Raw genomic sequence first — 7,775 nt, 5'->3', positions numbered from 1 at the left:
TATATACATTTGAAGACAGGTAGAAAGCAGTAGTGTTTTGGGTATGATGTAAATGGTATGGAATAAGGGGTGGAATGTCCTGTTTTTTTAAAAAACAAGACCAGTTTCTCCTTTAGTGGATTTTCCTTTCAGCTAAGTTATTCTAAGTAACTGCACCTTTCTGAATTTGGCTGAATGTTTTTCAGACACTGTTCGCTCCAGAGGTGATAACGGTAGCAGTGGTATGCAGAAGAGGCCCAGGTTTAGACTTATTGCTATGGCAGCCAAGGTTACTGATAAATTTTACACGTCCCATAAGTGAGAGAGGCATATTTGCAAGGAGGGGCGGACAGAACAGGTGACTAAAATTGACCAACTAAGTATTCCATCTGTGAGCACAGGCACGTCGCAAGAAGAGTCGGAGGCCACGAATGTATTTGCAAAGAGCAAATTTATTTTAGTTACCTCTCTACTAGGGGATCTCCTGAGTTGCACCTCCCATGCAGAGGTAACACAAGCAGGGATGCAGGCACTGGTAACTTCAGCCCTGGTAGAAGATCACTGGGCTGCCTGCACTCACCTGTATTTCAAGGCTTCAAGCAGGCACAGCTTCACGCTCTTTCTCACAACAAAGCAGGAATCTCAGGCACAATGTTAAGGTGCCTTAGAGTTTCTCACAGGCCTATGTTATCTAACAGAGAGGTTCTACTCATCAAGCATACAAGGTTAGTAAAACAATTAGTGTGATGTATGTGCTTTTTCTACACCCCAGCTGCAGCCGCTTGAGTGTATTTACAATTAGCCAACCTCCTCGTCATTCTTCTGCTGTTCTCATATGCCATCCCATACACATCGTGCACCCTATAAAAGTGGGAGATCATGAGGGTCTTTCTTTCTTCAACCATGGCCGGCATCTGAAGAGGACCCTGCCTGTCGTGCCTGTGATCCGAGGCCTGGTTCCAGACCCTGCATCCCTGAATCCAGTTCTGGTTTGCTGTGGAGTCCAGCCCAGGACTTCTGGGTACCTGCCCTGCAGCTGCTGGAACAATGCCAGCTCTGCCACAGGCAACACTGCACTACCCTGGGAAATTCGAGATTGGTTTTGTATATTTTGTATTATTTTCTCTATTTATTAGTAGCATTAGTAAAGCATTTTTAACTTTTCTAACTTGCAAGTCTCTCTCCCTTTTCCTCCTATTACCTTTCCTAGTGGGGAGGGTGGGGGGTTAACAGAGAGCATCTGCCATGGTGATACAGGGAATCAACAATTAATTAACTAAAAATTAACTAACTAACACTTAAAGAACTAAGGAGCTAACATTTAGAAAGGTAACCCTTTAACCCACATCACTATTGCCTAGCCTTGCTAACCTTTGTGTAACTTACTGTATGAGAAACAGGAGTTCACTGACGCCTTGCATAATAATCCTTGGGTGCATCCTTGGTGCATCCCATACTTTGCTAAAAGTGTGTAGAATGAGTCTCGATCTTTTACTAACCAAAAATCTTGATTATCAGCTTTTTTGGTCATTCTTATTAAGAAGGGGTGGAACCCACTTTGGGAAGGCACAACTTAGTTACAAAGGCCACAGCAACTGCTGCGTCACCCTTCGCTTTCCTGAGTGGTTGAAGGGGACAAAAATCTGCTACAGGAGGGCTCAACTTATCTACATAAACACACGAGATTGCCCCTTCACTCTCCCTAGCAGAAAATTCTCATCAACATGTGAGCAACAGCCCTTTTGCACTTTGAGATCTTTTGGTTTGATTTTGGGAGATAGAACCCTCAACTCGAGTTTGGAGTGCTTTACACCAAGGCGTGTATGGTGCACGGGAAATCTGAATCGCCCCCCTTGCGTTCTGGACACTTCTCACCAATAACGGTGGAAGGTCAGGTGTGGCTGAAGCGAAATGTCCTTCCCCTGGTGCAAACCATACACTACCTACACCCCTCTGTTTCCTAGAATCCCATCCTCGTCGCCAATTTAATGTCATGGCCCATTCGATGATGGACTTGTGATGGTTCATTTACCTTGATCTTGAAACACAAAATTAAGACAACCAAAATGCCAAGGGGTTAGAATTTAATCAAACAGTGTAACTTTATTATTTTGCACGTAAACAGGCACGTGATAGCGAGAGAGTAAGAAAAAGGGAAAGGAAAAAAAAAAAAAAACAGGGAAAGAAGAAGAAAAAAGGTGGGAATGAAGATTGGTTTACCACCAGATGAGCTCCAAAGGTGTCCCTCTGGTCTCCGGTCCCATAGCGTCCTGCTGGTCCTCCGTCGTGGTTCGGGATCCTCTAGTGGGAAGATCTCTACAGTGTCCATTCTGGAGTCATCTCTTATGCTTCTTCACCCCTCCTCACTCCCATTCTTTGAGGCCAATCTCCACCTTTGCTTCGCAATTCAGGCTTAACTGAGCAGGCCTGAAAAATCTCTGCTCTGTGTGCCGGGACCCATCTGCGCCTGCGTGGCCTCGCATGCAGGGGTCTCTCTCTGGTCCATTGGGTGACCTCGGGACCCTTGGCGAGCTTCTGGGCATGCTCTTCTTCGTTGGCCTTTGTTTGAGGGAGGATATTGGGGACAGGTGTGACTGAGGCTACAGGTGAGAATCCATCTTCTGGACGGTAGCTATTGTCCCTGGGTCAGAGAGACACGCATAACAATCCCTTTAGGAGGCGGGGGCTAGCTTGGCTGAGGCAACAGGCAAAGTCCATTGTTAGCAGTAGCCCCACCGGATCGAAGAGACCTGTGCAACACAATGCTTCTCCTCGGGCCTCTCTCCAAGTCATTGTCCATGCGTTCTTTCTGTCAGGGCCTCAGTTCTCTCAGTTCCTGATGACGATGTTTCAGGCAAATACTGCTCCATCTTCAGACCGACTCTTATAAGAGTGAAGAAAGCCTGCAAAGCACCATGAAGGATAATCCAGGTGCAACCTGGAAAATTTTATTTCTTATGGTCATAGCCTTAGCACACGGGTGGGATGAAAATTGGCATGGGCAAGATCTGAATAAAACCATGGGGGGAAGCTTTAAATTGGTGCTTTGGAATCAAACCAATCAGAGTATTTACATTACATTGCCCACTTCAGCAGGAGAGAGCTTTAAATTTGTAGTAATTAACCAAAATCTTTCTGAAATTCTATCAAAGAAATTAGGTTATTACCACCTTGACATGTTTTGGTCCTTCTGGACCTTCTGGGTGACCTTTTGGTCCCTTTGGTCCTTTTAGTCCTTCTTGATGACCATCCCGGTCGGCACTTAGTACCTCAGCAAGAAGAAACCCAAAAGAGAAGATAAATGTTACAACTGCAGTGAGCGAGGTCACCACGTCAAAGACTGCAAGATCCTGTCACAGCCCAGAAGATGCCATTTCTGCTGGAGCACCAGCCATATGGTCGCCAGCTGCCCCAAAAGAGCTTAGCAGCGAAGCAGACAAACACCGGGAGCCTGACCTTTCCATTAACATTAGAAATCTGTTTAAGGATAGAGATGGGTTTTCTCAGGTAGAACTAGCCTTCTTACCTGTGTCCAGGGAAAACGTAGATAAAGAATCATCACATTAGTAAAAGAATTTATTAACCTCTTAGAAAAGGGGGGAATGATACAGGGAATTAACAATTAACTAATTAACACTTAAAGAACTAACACTTAAAGAACTAAAGAGCTAACACTTAGACAGCTAACCCTTAACCCACATCACTATTGCCTAGCCTTGCTTAGCTTTGTGTAACTTATTGTGCGAGAAACAGGAGTTCACTGATGCCTTGAAAAGATAAAAAACCTTGGGTGCATCCTTGGGTGGACCAGATAACAGAAACTTGGGCACAGGACAGGAGATACACCAGTTTTAACCAACTCAACAGTCTGAGACCTAACCAACTCATCACACTGGACCAAAGATGAGTGTGTACAGAGAAGAGGACCCGGGTTCACGATCACTGCGCAGCTGCAACCAGGAGGAGCCAGAGGTGGAGGCTATGGAAATGGTCTCCCAGAACTCATTGTAATAAGAACCGCCTTCTCGGGGACAGGTTATGAATATGCATAGGTGTTCCTAAAACTTTCATGACTATGTAACACTTTACTGCATTTAACCAAGCTCACAGCTACTGGAAATTTGCACACGTCTTGGGGGGAGTTATCACCCGTGTGTCCGGCGCCATGTAAATACATACCTTCTTTACAATCTCAAGGGTCATTTCCGCACCTCATTTTGACCAGCCAGCCAGCCAGCCAGGAGGGCGTTCTGCTTGGCTGCATGAATAGCTGAGAATGGATGGCTTTGGTGCGCTCCAAAGTTTTTTTCGGAAGAACTCCGCTCCCAGCTGGTCATTTGCAGAAGCAGACAAAAGACCTCTGGCAAAAGCAGCGTGTAATAAGTGATGGTCAAAATTGTTAATGTTGAACAAATCGAGTAGGATTCAATTGTATTATGCATATTATTGTAAGCAGTAATTGTGCTTGTGCAAGTTTGATTATGTTTTGTAGAACCTTGTAGTAGTAGTTAAAGCCAATGCCATAAATAACAGGACTCCCAGATGGTGTCATAAATAACAGGACTACCAGGTGGTGCCATAAATAACAGGACTACCGGATGGTGTCATAAATAACAGGACTCCCGGATGGTGCCACAGATAATAGGACTCCCAGATGGTGTTACAGAAAACAAAGCGCCCGGATGTTGCAACAGATAACAAAAGTTCCAGAGACGGAAATTCCCAGCACGTAAAAGAGCGTATAACATATATAAGCACATACGAAAGGTTGATTTGTGTGCCTGTTGGCGGAACTGAGCTTCCCCCAGTCACCCAGCGCTGTTTTGCTTAATTACTGCTTGCTAAATAAAATCGATTGATTGACTCAAAATCGATTTATTGGCTCTTATTTATAACACAGCGGATGAGGTATCTGCAATAAAATTGCATTTCATTGCATTTGGTGGGGAGCCAGTAAGACGTGGTGGGATGCCCCACGCGTGGCCAGAGTCTGCAGTCGTGTAAAGGTATCTGGGAAGTGGGGGCTGCCATCTGAGAGTCGGCCACTAGTGGTCTTGGGAGTAGATCAAGCAACCCCAAGGTTTCTGCGTCTTGGTTTCAGGAGCCAGGATGGACCTTTGCTAATGATTTTAGCTAGGTGAAATGTAATGCAGAGATCTCTCTTTTTGCAGCTGCACTGGCCTGGGCTATCACTTCTTACACTCATAAAAACCATATTTTTGTATAATCTGTCCAAGGCCCTTTAGCTGGAACTGCTGTTCCCACAATTCTGCTTGGTATTCTGTTCCTGCCACATGAGATCCTGAATTCCATCATCTCGTGTTTGCTGCAACCAAGGCAGCCCTCAACCTTTACTGCTTCAGCCAGACCTTCCTTGTTAGTGAGAATGAGATCCAGCAGTGCTTCTCACAGTATCACACTATCACAGTATGTTTGGGATTGGAAGGGACCTCAAAAGATCATCTAGTCCAATCCCCCTGCTGGAGCAGGAACGCCTAGGTGAGGTCGCACAGGAACATGTCCAGGCAGGTTTTGAATGTCTCCAGAGAAGGAGACTCCACAACCTCCCTGGGCAGCCTGTTCCAGTGCTCTGTCACCCTCACTGAGAAGAAGTTTCTTCTCAAATTTAAGTGGAACCTCTTGTGTTCCAGCTTGATCCCATTACCCCTTGTCCTATCATTGTTTGCCACCAAGAAGAGCCTGGCTCCATCCTCATGGCACTCACCCTTTATATATTTATAAGCATTAACAAGGTCACCCCTCAGTCTCCTCATCTCCAAACTAAAGAGACCCAGCTCCCTCAGCCTTTCTTCATAAGGGAGGTGCTCCACTCCCTTAATCATCTTCGTTGCCCTACGCTGGACCCTCTCCAGCAGTTCCCTGTCCTTCTTGAACTGAGGGGCCCAGAACTGGACACAATATTCCAGATGTGGTGTCACCAGGGCGGAGCAGAGGGGAAGGAGGACCTCTCTTGATCTACTAGCCACCCCCCTTCTAATACACCCCAGGATGCCATTGGCCTTCCTGGCCACAAGGGCACAGTGCTGGCTCATGGTCATCCTGTTGTCCACCAGGACCCCCAGGTCCCTTTCCCCTACACTGCTCTCTAATATGTAATTTCCCAACCTATACTGGAACCTGGGGTTGTTCCTGCCCAGATGCAGGACTCTACACTTTCCCTTGTTAAATTTCATCAGGTTATTCCCCGCCCAACTCTCCAGCCTGTCCAGGTCCCGCTGGATGGCAGCACAGCCTTCTGGCGTGTCAGCCACACCTCCCAGCTTAGTGCCATCAGCAACCTTGCTGATAGTGCACTCTATTCCCTCGTCTATCTTATGTAACATCTTAGTCCAGACCCGTATCTGTAAATCCCATAAATTGTCGCTGATAAATAAAGAGGGTCTCAGCCTGGCTCAGCTCTCTGCTCTGCCTGGCTCTGCACTCCTTCCTGAAAAAATTCTCTGTCTGTGCATGCATCTTTGTCTGCGTTCTGGTGTGTGTCATTTCTAATTCCCGCACTTGACAGACTACTACCCGCTATTGATCTTCCAGACAGGTGGGGAGGAAGCTGTATCCCGTAGTATGAGGGGAATGAAGAAAGACTTCAAGGCCTTGAGATGGTTGGTGAAAGAGTCTGAGGTGCAAGTTTGTCTGTGAACAGTGCATACTGTTTTTTAGTCTCTGAAAGTTTATTATACGGTGGTGCTTCTTCAGCACGTGTTACTTTCTCCTCATCTGGCAACGTTCCAAAGTCTTTACTTTCTGGCCAATGTGTAATCACTTCTAAGATCCCTGGGCAATTGGGACTTGCAATTTGAGCTCGTTGCGTGATTAATGCAATCCACTTACTTCACATAGCATTGGTTGTGTGATGCGTAGAGGGAACCTTCCCTTTGAACATCCACCCCAGCACGGGCAGTCGAGGTGCCAGGAGAAGCTGTGCTTCAGTACCTATCACTTCTGAAGCAGCTCGGACTCCTTCATATGCTGCTAGTATTTCTTTTTCAGTTGGAGTATAGTTGGCCTCAGATCCTTTGTATCCTCGACTCCAAAAACCTAAGGGTTGACCTCGACTTTCTCCTGATGCTTTCTGCCAGAGGCTCCAGGTAGGGCTATTATCTCTGGCTGCAATGTAGAGCATATTTTTAACATCCAGTCCAGTGTGAACTGGCCCAAGGGCCACTGCATGAGTTATCTCACGATTAATTTGTTCAAAGGCTTGTCGTTGTTCAGGACCCCACTCAAATTGGTTCTTTTTACGAGTCACTCAATAGAGAGGGCTCACAATCTGGCTGTGGTCAGGAATATGCATTCTCCAAAAACCTACAATGCCCAAGAAAGTCTGTGTCTCTTTTTTATTAGTAGGTGGAGACATAGCTGCAATGTTGTTGATCACATCCATTGGGATCTGACGACGGCCATCTTGCCATTTTATTCCTAAAAACTGTATCTCTCGTGCAGGTCCCTTGACCTTGCTTTGTTTTATGGCAAAACCAGCATCCAAAAGAATCTGAATTATTCTTTGAGCTTTCTTGAAGACTTCTTTTGCTATGTCGCCCCATACGATGATGTCAGAAATATACTGCAAGTGTTTTGGAGCTTTACCTTGCTCCAGCGTGGTCTGAATCAGTCCATGGCAGATGGTAGGACTGTGTTTCCACCCCTGGGGCATGAATTCCATATGTACTGGATGCCCCTCCAGGTGAAAGCAAACTGCGGCCTGCACTCTGCTGCTAAAGGAATCGAGAAAAGCGCATTAACAATGTCAGTTGTGGCATACCACTTGGCTGCCTTTG

Source organism: Columba livia, chromosome W (genome assembly GCF_036013475.1).
Source record: "Columba livia isolate bColLiv1 breed racing homer chromosome W, bColLiv1.pat.W.v2, whole genome shotgun sequence".
In the NCBI taxonomy this organism is placed as follows: Eukaryota; Metazoa; Chordata; class Aves; order Columbiformes; family Columbidae; genus Columba; species Columba livia.
The sequence above is the reverse complement of the archived record's forward strand: the minus strand, read 5'-3'. Positions refer to the sequence as shown.